The 11,728-nt window shown below is 46.1% G+C and overlaps 1 protein-coding gene across 1 annotated transcript in view; it reads left to right on the top strand.

Annotated features, from left to right (window-relative positions):
- Nucleotides 1-621: 621 nt before the first annotated feature.
- Nucleotides 622-11,728, top strand: part of LOC147692587 (RNA-binding protein 6-like) — a 1,208,024-nt gene continuing 1,196,917 nt past the window's right edge. The window contains exon 1 of the mRNA XM_086938798.1: nucleotides 622-750. The gene's annotated coding sequence lies outside the window, so the exon portion shown is untranslated. The remainder of the gene's footprint in view (nucleotides 751-11,728) is intronic.

Raw genomic sequence — 11,728 nt, 5'->3', positions numbered from 1 at the left:
CATCAATGTGTTTATATCCTTGTTTTCCTCCTCCGCTTCCCTCCCCTGTTAGGGTCCTTGTCCTGGTTGGGGAACTTTCTGAGCTGGGTGGTTCGGAGGATGCTGTATAGGCGTGGGCGTGAAAAGATGTGAATAAAGTGCATCTGACAAATCTTATCGTTTCTTCGAAACTTTTGTCTGCGCTGTAACCACAGGTCTGTGCAGAATAATACAATGTACTTATCCTACTCACTCTTATTTGGCGGGTGAAAACTATTTTTTATCGATACCCCTTTCCTTAAATGCAACGTGCCTCCGTACACTTTCCTCCACTATTTGCAGACCCGTATCACTCTCCTTAAACATGCTTTACTTCATTACCTATCGGGAACACCCAGTTGCATTAAACCTCACCCTCCTTCCTGGTAAAAGGGCTATATTTTCCGTTATGGTGGCCTTGTGGCTGAATGGGTGCCACCGACTGTTGGAAGACTTCGGTGAAGCATGTATATATGGTATATTTATAGGTAAGTCCATACAGACAATAATGAGCATTTCCTGTCATATATCGCCCGCACGGCTCTTCTGTCTCATCAATGTGTTCAGTGGATGGTAGGCAGCGCCAACTCCTACAGTGGCGCTTCCTGGAACTTGTAGTTCAGCCTCTTCCGGCGCGCTTTGTGCGACGCCATCTGCGTCACCGGAAGTTCCTGTAGGCTCGCGAGGCTGGGGTTCGGCTGTGGCGGAGTCGTCGTTCGTAGGCTCAATCAGGTCAGAGTCTTCCCCCCCCCCCCCCCACTACCACTGTGTGTTCTGGTCTGCTTTTAACGTTTGCTTTTTTCTTCGGCCGTGCGCCCCCAGAAGGCATTCTTGCTATCTTGATAGGGGCCCGGTCTCATCAATCTTCGCCGTTCTTCCTAGAGGGCCGCGGCCTCGCTGCGCATTTTAGTGACTCTTTTCGTATGTTGACAGAAGAGGGGAGATAGGCCTTGCACCCAGTTCTCCGTTATGTTTTTTGCGCCCAAGGAGATATGCTCCAACGGGCTTGGTGCTATATGTAGTGAATGCTGTACGGGGGGTAGTGACGAGTCTCTCTTCTCTGTGCTGTCTAAGCTGCCACTGTCTCCCCTGCACGCCTTCTGGGTCGTTAGCTATTTCGCACTGTTGCTCCGTTTGAAAGGTTTGGATGTGTACTGGGCACCTTTTCCTGTGCCCCGTCTGGGTTCACCTGTAATAACTGCTTTTGTTTCAAGTCCATATGAACGCCCACCCCATTGTCCCTTTGCATGCATGCTTCATTGTATTATTGAAGGTGCTTGCTTTCCGTTATCACCAAATAAAACTTAATTTCGTAATCACTGATTCCGCCGTGTTGTTCCTCATCTATACTCAAAGTATAGCAATTGGATGATAAGGCGGCTGAAGCATCTATTTTATGGTGATCGTCTGGTATGGAAAATAATTCTGGGCAGTGACTGTAAACATTCATGACAATTTCAAAGGGAGGGGGGGGGGTGGGAGTAAGTTTTACTGTCCATTTGCGTAAGTCAAGCAGATACGGGCAAAGTAGATTTATTTTTGGTTTGTATAGCATACAGCCGTTCTGAGCAAACGTTCACATTTAAATGGGCTTGCGTAAAGATAAAAAATAATATATATATATATATATATATATATATATCTCTATCCCTGGAAGACATAAACCTGGACTACGCTTTATTGTAATGTACCGCTCCAATTTTGAAATGCCTAGTAAAGCCAGGTAACCCACCAACAGAAGGTGTATCAGGAGACACACCCAACAGTTGAATGCGGCTAGATAATAGCTAGCCGGGATATACACACCAGGACCTCACCTACCTTGGAGTTCAATGTAGGTAAGCCACCAATGGTAAAATGCATACCATTGAAATTACGATGCAGTAGTAGTGTTTGTTAAATTACAGTGCAAAAAGGCACATTTTTGTGGCCGTATTATGCACCTGTCCGGTTTTATCAGTGATTATTGCTGCACGTGCAAATGTTTCATTTAATACCAGTTAAATACAGTTTGTAGAATTATATAATGCAGCTTATCACCCGTGAGGGTATCCAGTCGCCTGTTCATGGGCACAGGGACATTAGGTGATTTGCCCAGAATCACAGGATGTTCCTCTGAGATTTGACTCCGGACTCCCAGCTCCTGAGTGGGCAGCACTGGCAAAAAAAATAAACAGCAGTAGGTCGGACACTGTGCCGCACAATATGGAGTTTTTTTTGAGTGACTATAATTTTAAGATGGAGATCATGGTTTGCTAAAATTTGCTAAGTATGCAGCAGATGAAGTACTATGCAGCAACTATCGTAAATCCATAATTGTGATTTAAACTCTGCGGCAGCCTAATCACATTAGGCCCTGTGTATATCCGACCCCTGCTCTGGCTATGTCAAAAAAACTCAAACTGTGGATACAATCTCTACTTCAAAACTCTCTCACCAAAAATACCTGCTCTTCCAACTCTTTAATCTCGCTTATTTAGTCACAACTGACCAAATTTTGTATTCCCGATAAATCTTTTGACTTTAACTTTTTATTTGCAAAAATCAAGACAACTTAATTGCTTCTGCGCATAATACCCTCATCATTTTCGCCATCCAAACCATCGCTCATCCACCAACAGCAATTCAATTCTAAGTCATTTAGTACCATCATGAAATTCCCCATCCACTTCCTTCCTCGTTCAATGTAATTTGCTTTATAAACCTGTCTACGAGATTGAGCATTGTTTTAGCTGGTGTAAGATCTGATGTAGACATCCCCCTCGGGGCTTCAGCAAATTGATCTAGGGAGCTGTTCAAAACTGTTCTTAAATGATCGCCCCCCACCCCGTTATCGATCTCTCCAACCCAGGAGATGTGTGAAAACCTTGTAAACTTTTTCAAGAACAAAGAGACAGTTTAACAGGACACCACTCACATGAGACACACCACATGCAGTTCCTTGTGATGTGGAATATCCTGTGTTCAACTAATTTCCAATGATATCTTGGCTAGTCTCCTAAGCTGCATCAAGTCAGGTGCCCCTACAGATCTCTGCCCTGCTCGAATTTTCTAGGAAATGGGTGATTACATTGAACCATATCTTATACAACTGTTCAATACTGTTCAAGCATCATGAATGTTTTCCACATAATGGAAGTAACTTCCATTCGGCCCCTTCTGAAAAAACCCATACTTTACCCTTTGGAGGAAAATGATCGTCCTATTGCCAGGCTCCCTTTTTTAACCAAAATGTTAAAACATCTTAATATTGCTCTCACCAACTACCTGGATCAGAATTGCATACTAGACCCATGCCAATTTGTTTTCAGGAAAGGACATAGTACTGGAATGTCCTGGACCGTGGAGGAAAGGAATGTCCTGGACCGTGGAGGAAAGGTAGTGGTGGTCCTGTTGGACCTAACCACGGCCTTTGATATGGTCTGTTGCTGAAAAAAGAGCAGATAAGGACATGCAGATCCGCAGTAATAAAATGTTTAGGAGGGTCAACAGTGCAACTGGCATGTAAATCACTAAAGTTTTTAAGACTCGCTGCAAAAGCGCTAGAAAGGAAAGATATAGAACTTGATTCAGAAAACGCTCAGACATTCACTCCAAAGCAAACATAAGCAAAAGAATCAGACTCCTCAAGCCAGATCAACTCCATAAGACTAATAGGCATTAACTGTACTATCTTCCTTTACTTATCCATGTTTTAATAATCAAATGTTTTAATTGGAATTTTATCAACTAACTAGTGTTTATACATGAATTTTAAATCGCAAGTGTTTGTGTTTCTAGCGGTTAATCCGCTCTTTGTATGATTTAAACCAAATCAAATAAAGTATTACTTATCTTAAAAAAAAATGGTCTGTCACAATAATCTAAAGTAAACTATTAGTAAAGTAAGTATTACTTGACTTAGGTGTCTGCGGTCCAGTACTTGGCTTGTTCTCCTCCATTTTAGACAATAGAGAGCGAACCATTAGCCTTGAGACGCATACTATAGAACCTTTTATATCACTGCGCTGTGTTCCTCAAGGATCATCTCACTCAGACACCTTTTAACATTTGTATGTCTCCCCTGATTATGTTGATTACATATTTTGGCTTTTCCACAGTATCCTACGCAGAGGATATCCACTTTGTGATCTCTGTTGAGGATAACATGGATGAAGTCTCTGCTAGGTTTAATGCATGTATAGTTGCAGCAATTGACTGGATGAGCTCCCTGGCTCGGAAGGTTAACTCTGATAAAACTAAGGTTCTTCTATGCAGACGAGATTCCTCTTTTTGGAATTGAGCCTGGTGGCCACAATCCTTGTGTCCCAACCTCACTTTAGGGACCAGACACATCACCTTACATCATCCTGCTTTCTAATCTTGAAAATTCTCAAGAAAGGCCTCCCTTTCTTACAGACTGAGCTCCAAATATCAGTGGTCATTGCTCTAGTCTTTTCAAGGTTAGACTATTGAATGGGTTCTCGCAAACATTTGCCCAGGGGGCACAGAGTACAGTCTGTGGTGTGCCTGAGGGCTGTGCTTATGCCAGCATTGTGGTGGTAGGGGTCTGGGTGGGTCAGGGATTGTGTAAGGAGGTCTAAAGCATGTTCAATAAACAAGCAAGCATTTATTTGCAGGTTCATAAATGCTTATTTATTTTAAATGGTTTTCTAAGTGTTAGTGCTCAGCAACTAAACAGCAGCTGGTGCTGCTGTTCACCAGGGGGGCTGCATTTAATGGCCAAGAGGGCTGCAAGAGGCCCCTATGCCATACATTGAAGATCATTGGACTGTTGCAGCGCCCTGTAGGTGGGAGCTCAGCAAGGTGTCCTAATAAGACTGCAGAGGCAGCAAAACGCCACGGTCTGTGCTCTTACTAAGACAAACCATTAAATCACGTCTCTAAAGCCAGGCAAAACCTGCACTTGCTCCGTGTCAAAAAGAGGGTGGCTTTTAAGCCTCTCTGCCTGATACATAGAGCTCTCCATCAGCAGGGCCCAGAGTTTTTCAAAAACAGTCTCTTAGTACATATCAACAAGTGTTGCGTTCAGCTTCGGATAATAAGGTACAGATCCCAGTTATTAGGCAAGTGTCCTGGGGGGCAGGAGCCTGGTATATGAGCTAGGGAACTAAATGCCTTTGGATTTGAGGAACCAAGTCAATCATCTCACTTTCAGGAAATCGCTGAAGACTTGGCTCTTCACTCTTTCCCTGTAATTCTTATGTTGTCTCCTTGATAAAGACATCTCCAAGATATCCATAGACAGATGTCATGCTATATAAAATTTAAATCAAATAATTAAAAACAAAGAATAATTCTTCAGTGGTACCTTTTTGTTAATTTTAAACTTTCTCATGCCAGTATTCGCCCTTCCACCCCCCCCCCCCCCCCCCTTTTTTAAGGTCTGGCTTAGAGCCAGATCTAGAGCTTAACTTGAGTGTTTATCTAGCTCCTATTCGCCTAAAAAATAATTATAAAAATGGTAATGGTTCATTCAAGAATCATTCATATTGTTATATGCACTACACCATACAGCCGATTGTCAGCCCGCTTTAGTGATTGGGTCTTACTTTGTGTACATCTACCAGTCTGCTTCAGTGGCAAATATGGTTTACTAGTTTCTGCTTTTATTAGTCCTTTCATTTCATATTCTTCCCTCATTAATTTTTTCAGGTTATTTTGCCTTTTTATGTCTCGCCTAGGCAGCGCCTGCCTCATTTCCACGCCTTTCTCCATTTATTGTCGCACCCCCTATTTTTTTAATCATATTTGTGTTTTTTTTTGATAAACCATTTTATTGATTTTTCCCAAGAGAACAAAGACCAGCAAATCAGCACATTATAATAGAAATGAAAATTCTCTAATCAGTTAGATGTATGATCTCATATCGCCGGACCCCACTGAATTCAACTTAATATAAACATTTAGCGGGCGATTCAGAATTAAGCCACAATACCCAGCCATTTGCCCCACACCCTGTGGCATTTCTTCGGAAAGCCCTGTCCTTCATGCATAGGGTTTTCCTAGGTAGCACACCAGTTCACCCCCTTCCGCCACTTCTTGAGACTTAGTGGAACTGGACGTTTCCAGGTGGCTGCTATGTCACCCTTAGCTACGACCATAGCTGTGTTAAAAAACAGCTTCTCATTTCTGGACCCGTCCAGCCCATTCGTTATTTCCAGGAGTGTGTGTCGCGGGTCATGGGGAACTTCCCACCCCAAGACTTCTGTAAGCTCTTTCTCAATGCCTCCTAAAACTGTGCCAGCTGGGGACATGCCCACACCATATGGAAAAAATCTGCTGGGTCCTGGCCGCAGTGTGTACAGGAGGTAGTTTGGTACAGGCCAGCCTTGTAAAGACGTTCAGGAGTTAAATAGGTGGCATGCAAGGAGTACAGTTGAATCACGCGGAGTCTAGCTGATGCAGTGACCATCTTAGTCGCCATGAGTCCAGTCCTCCTCCTCCAGTGGACCCACCCATGCCTATGTCGGTCTAGTGTTGTTGGAGCGTTGATTAGTGTACGATAGATGTGGTAGATGCCCCCCTTCCCCAAGTCACCCATCATAATTTGTGCTTCTGGAGGGTTGTATTCTGGAACTGCTGTCGTCCGATATGTTCGATTTAAGGGCGTGCTGCAGTTGCAGGTACTTATAAAATTATGATGGGTGTAGGAGGTACCTGGATTGACGGTCCTGGAAGGAGCGCATGTGGCCACTAGCCCACACATCCCCCAAGTTGGGAGATCACTATAAGGTCCCAAAAGCGGAATCCCTTCTGCCCACCAACCACACGGAGCCAAGCACCATGCCAGAGAGGTGGATACTGAGTTAGCTTATGTGTCCCGTGACACAGTGATGCCCGCCAGGCCAGAAGGGCAGTGCGTGTCACCTCTGGCAGGGTGGAAGGTATGGACTCCAGTACATCATGGATAGAATTTTTGTCAGGCCCAGCTCGCTCAGCTCGATGCTATAGGCCGGGTCGGGCCGTCCCATTGAACCAATGATGGATAGTGAGGAGGCGGGTGGCCAAGTAATACAAGTATAAGTTGGTCATCCTCATGCCCCCGTCAAAGGGCGGGACCCGGCAATGGATCATAGCTATACAGGGTCTCCCACCTCCCTAGAGGAACTTGGTAGCCACACTGTCTAGTTTCCGGAACCAGGTCTGTGGAATGCAAAAGGGAATGTTCTGGAGGACGTAGAGGAATCTGGGGAGAATCATCATTTTAAACAGGGTGACCCTCCCCAGGGGATTTAGGGGGAGTGTTTGCCACTTGTGCAAGTCTTCCTTTGCCTTTTTCATCAGCGGGATGATGTTGAGGGACCAGCCGAGGTCGGGGAGCAGGGCGACATAGATCCCTAAGTATTTAAATGATTGTCGCCCGAGGGGTAATGTGGATTGCTAGTCGTAGCAGTCCATGGCCATATGCAGGGGGAACAGGACTGACTGACTTTGGGTTAAGTCATAGGCCGGAGGCCTGCCCAAGGAGTGTAAGACCTGGAGACAGTGAGGGCCTGACTTGGCAGACTCCGCTAGAAAAAAAATGAAGACATCGTCAGCATGAAGGGCAATCTTCTCCGCCTCAGAGTTGGGCCGTTCCCATCCCCGTATACAGTCTTCCGAATGAATCAGGATCGCGAGGGGCTCCATCGCCAAAGCAAGGAGGAGGGGCGAGAGGGGGCACCCCTGCCTCGTCCCTCTACAAATGGGGAAGGCCTCTGATAATGCCCTGTTAACTAGCACCCGTGCTGAGGGCTGGGCATAAAGAACCTTTGCCAGGTTGCGAAAACGGGGGCCTAACCCCATCTTATCCAGCACGTCACCCAGGTATTGCTAGTCCACCAAATCAAAGACCTTCTCAACATCAACTAGGAGAACCAGGTAGGGGGTGAGCAAGTGGCAGTGTGCCTAGGCCAAATGGAGACGACAAAGACAATGTCTAGTCCCTCACAGGGGCATGAACTTGCACTGGTCAAGGTGAACCAGCATGGTGAGGTAGGGCCTTAGCTGTTGATGCGAGCATTATGCTGAATATTTTAACCTCAGTGTTTGAGAGAAATTGGGTGGTAGTCCGCTCACTGGGGGAATGGGGGTTGTGTTTTAGGGAGAACAACAATGGTGGCCATGTCAGCCTCTGTCAGAAAGGAGCCTTTTTCTAGGGCCTCGTCGAAGAGATGGGTTATGTGTGGGACAAGAGTTTTCACGGCAAGCAGCAGAATAATCCTGCGGGAGCCCGTCCGGGCCAGGGGTTTTGCCCGACGAGGTGTGTTATCGCTTCATTAATTTCTACGTGGTAGATGGGGAGGTCCAAGTCATCTGATTAAGCAGTGCTGAGGCGGGTACGGCATCGCCCAGCAAGTCTGAGAGACATTTCAGGGCCCGTGCCGAGTAGAGTGTGTGGTAGTAGGAGGCAAATGCGTGGGCCATTGCCAAAGTAGAAAGGTTTGCTAGCCCATCCAGGTAGACAATTTTGGGGATAATCTGGTTGGCACTTGGGTATGTAGCTAGTCTGTGGAGGATCTTCCTATTCTTGTCGCCCCATCTGTACACCCTAACTGTGGAGGATCTCCAGAGGAGTCTGGCGGCTTCCAGTGACAGCTGTTTGATTTCATCCCGAAGGCATGCAAGTTGTCACTCTTGGGCGGCGTTGCAGACATCAGGAGGGTATTGCTCGAGGTGCACCGCTTGCGCAGGGTGATCTGGTGTACTTGGGCTTGCCGCTGACGTTTGAGTTGGCCCTTGGTGAAGCCCCGGATGGTAGCTTTGCCAGCTTCCCAGAGGATACCTGGAAAAGGAGCAGAGCCACTGGCCAGGAAGTATTGTTGGAGTTCTACCCTCACTACCTTTCTAATTCTCCCTCCTGGGGGAATCAGGCATTCATCCGCTAGGTTGGACGTGTTGAGGGGGGAGGGGCCCCGGTACTGAGAAATTATGGCGAGTGGTCGGAGATACCGATAGGAAGTATACAGATGTCTTGAATTCTTTGGCAATCAGTGGATGGGACAAATATAGCATCTATGCGTGCCTGACTGTTTTGTGCCACAGATGTGTGAGTGAACTGTCTGGTTTGAGGGTGCCAGATTCGCCACACATCGCACAGGCCCAAGGAGTCGGCCCAATTCATTAATTCCTTGGCCTGAGTAATTCTAGAGGTGGGTGGTGGGCCTGCAGTGTCGAGGTGTGGGTTGGAAACTGCAATATACAAATGGCAGTGGTGGTTTCAATGGTAGCACATCATTCCTAGTGTCGCCTAATGCTTGTTATGTAATATTGGTACCCATCGAGGTTAGACACAAACACCTCACTACCTCAGGTGTCTACTTACTGCGGTTTTCACAAACCCAGTATTTATACAATATATAGATATAACCTCGGCACTCTAACTTGTTGATTTATTCATACAAAGTGTTCTGTCTTGAAATGTCCAATGTATACAAACAACAATAAGTAATTATTTAGTACTATTTAATATTGTGAGTAATTCTAGAGGTGGGTGGTGGGCCTGCAGTGTCGAGGTGTGGGTTGGAAACCTCGTTAGTCCCCCCCCCACTATTTTGGTACCCAGAGGCAGGGAGGTGAGAAGATCAGTGGAGCGCTCCTTGGTCGTTGTGATCATTGATGGGGGCGAGTAGATTGACACAAGATTAAGGAGCCCCGGGCAAACCCTGAGTGCCATATTCTATCGTACCCATAGCGTGCTAGGATGGGGCAGTGGTTCCCCACCAGATGGAGCAGGAGTACATCAATGTATAGACGTTGGGCATAGCGCAGGGCATAGCGCAGGGCAGTCGTTCTTTTAACTCTGTCTAGGAGCCCATTAACATTCCAATCCAGTGTGCGGAGGGAAGCTCCCGGAATGTTTGTCGGTCATGGAGGCCGTTGGTTGGATTGATGGCTTGCTGCACCCTGGATAGCGGTGGGTGCATATGGGGTCTGGCGCGGGATAACCAGTGTCATTGCGCTTTGCAAGTGATACATGCTAATATCGTAGTGTGCATCAATAGTGCTGGTGTAGCAATACAGTAAAACGTCAACAATGGGACAACGGTCCCTTCGCCTTTCCCTACCCCCTTCCCTTTGGGAACTGCAGCATCTGTCGTCCCAACTGCAGCAAATAGGAACCAAACTAGAATGCTCGGGTTGGGTTGCATGGAGGACCCCTCCTTGTAGATGGATGTACAGTGTCTATGCAGAGGACAGACGAAGTGGAGCAATAACTCTGCTGTGGCGCCTTGCCAATAAATCGGTGAAGACGCGTCCTTGAAGGGGGCCGCTGCACCTTGGGTAGGCAGATAGTCGCTTTACAATGCCGGCTGGGTTTTCGTCCATGGTGGCCACTGAAGGCGACCCCGCACCTCCACTCACAGTCCCATCGTGTCACACTGAGAGGCAGTATCAACCCCCCCAGACCAGGGTTTCATCTACATAGGTTCAGTGTGTGGGGCTATGGGACAAGTCCGAGTCTGCGGCCGCCAACTCCCGGCAGCTCAGTGAAAGGTTTCCTGGGTGAGCCACTGGCCGAGTAATGTCTGTGGCGAGACGGGGAGCCTCCAAGCCTGTTGGCTGCCAGGCTCGATGACCCATATGCCTCTTTGTGGGATTGACGCCTCCTGCTGGAATGTGTACGCCTCTGGCGCTGCTGCTTGGGGGATCGAGGCTGTGCGGGCTGGAGTCCCGAGGACGCGTGAGACAGGTTCCTTTGGGACCCATGTGGGGTTGCCCCTCCATTGACCATGCCCAGGCACCTTGGGGCAATTCGAAGAATTGTGTCTTGCCCTGGAAGATGACGCAAAGGCGGGTTGGGAGCAGAAGCCAAGGGTCCGCAGTTTCTACTTGACTTCCATGGTTCCTAAAACATATATTTTTAAAAAACATATGAATATACATCAACAAAAATCTGACAAATGTTCAACAATATAAGTAGGCGTATGAGACTGTCACAGTTTCTACTTATATTGAACATTTTTGTCAGATTTTTGTTGATGTATATTCATATGTTTTAAAAAAAAATATGTTTTAAGAACCATATGGTGGCTGGACAAAGCTGTAAGTTTTACACTGTCTTTTTTTAAAAATGATTATTTTTGCTCTTTATGTCTCTTTTTTAATATTAAAAATAAAAAATGCAATTTTATTATAATTGTACAGTTTGTCAGTATCTTGAGGCAGTTGTTCATCCATTTGTAAGTGCAACCTGACTTTAGACAGGTTTTCAGTGGCCTAGGAAACATTTGTATAAATACTGCGGCAGACAAACTACACACAGTAGACCAGCTGTGAAACACACAATTAGAGATTTTACATAGAATTAGCAGTTTAGGGGTTACTGCTCATGCTGTCTCTATATGCCTCCTATTGCATCTAGAATGCTTTGTGCATAATCACAATAAATTACGAGAATTATTCCTATTGCAATCATTTTTACTTTCGTATTACTCTCTGCTGTAAGAGAAGGGAGGAGTTATCTTAAATGTAACTTTGAAATACGTTTCTGTCTGACCTTAAAGTACCTGTGCGGGCTTGAACAACCAATTTCCCAGTTGTAGCTGAAAGCACTAACAAATTACGCCACAGAGACTGTCTGTAACCCTGTTCTCCGATCGCATTATGGAAGGCAGGACTATGTCTGTGGCATCGTATCATATAGAGTGTATGTGAATTGAAGCAGCGCAGTCAGTACGGACTTGATTAGTTTATCTACACCCCAAATGCTATACAGTGCAATGTA

This window comes from Lissotriton vulgaris, chromosome 9 (assembly GCF_964263255.1).
Source record: "Lissotriton vulgaris chromosome 9, aLisVul1.2, whole genome shotgun sequence".
Classification (NCBI taxonomy): Eukaryota; Metazoa; Chordata; class Amphibia; order Caudata; family Salamandridae; genus Lissotriton; species Lissotriton vulgaris.
This window is presented reverse-complemented; position numbering and strand designations above follow the sequence as displayed.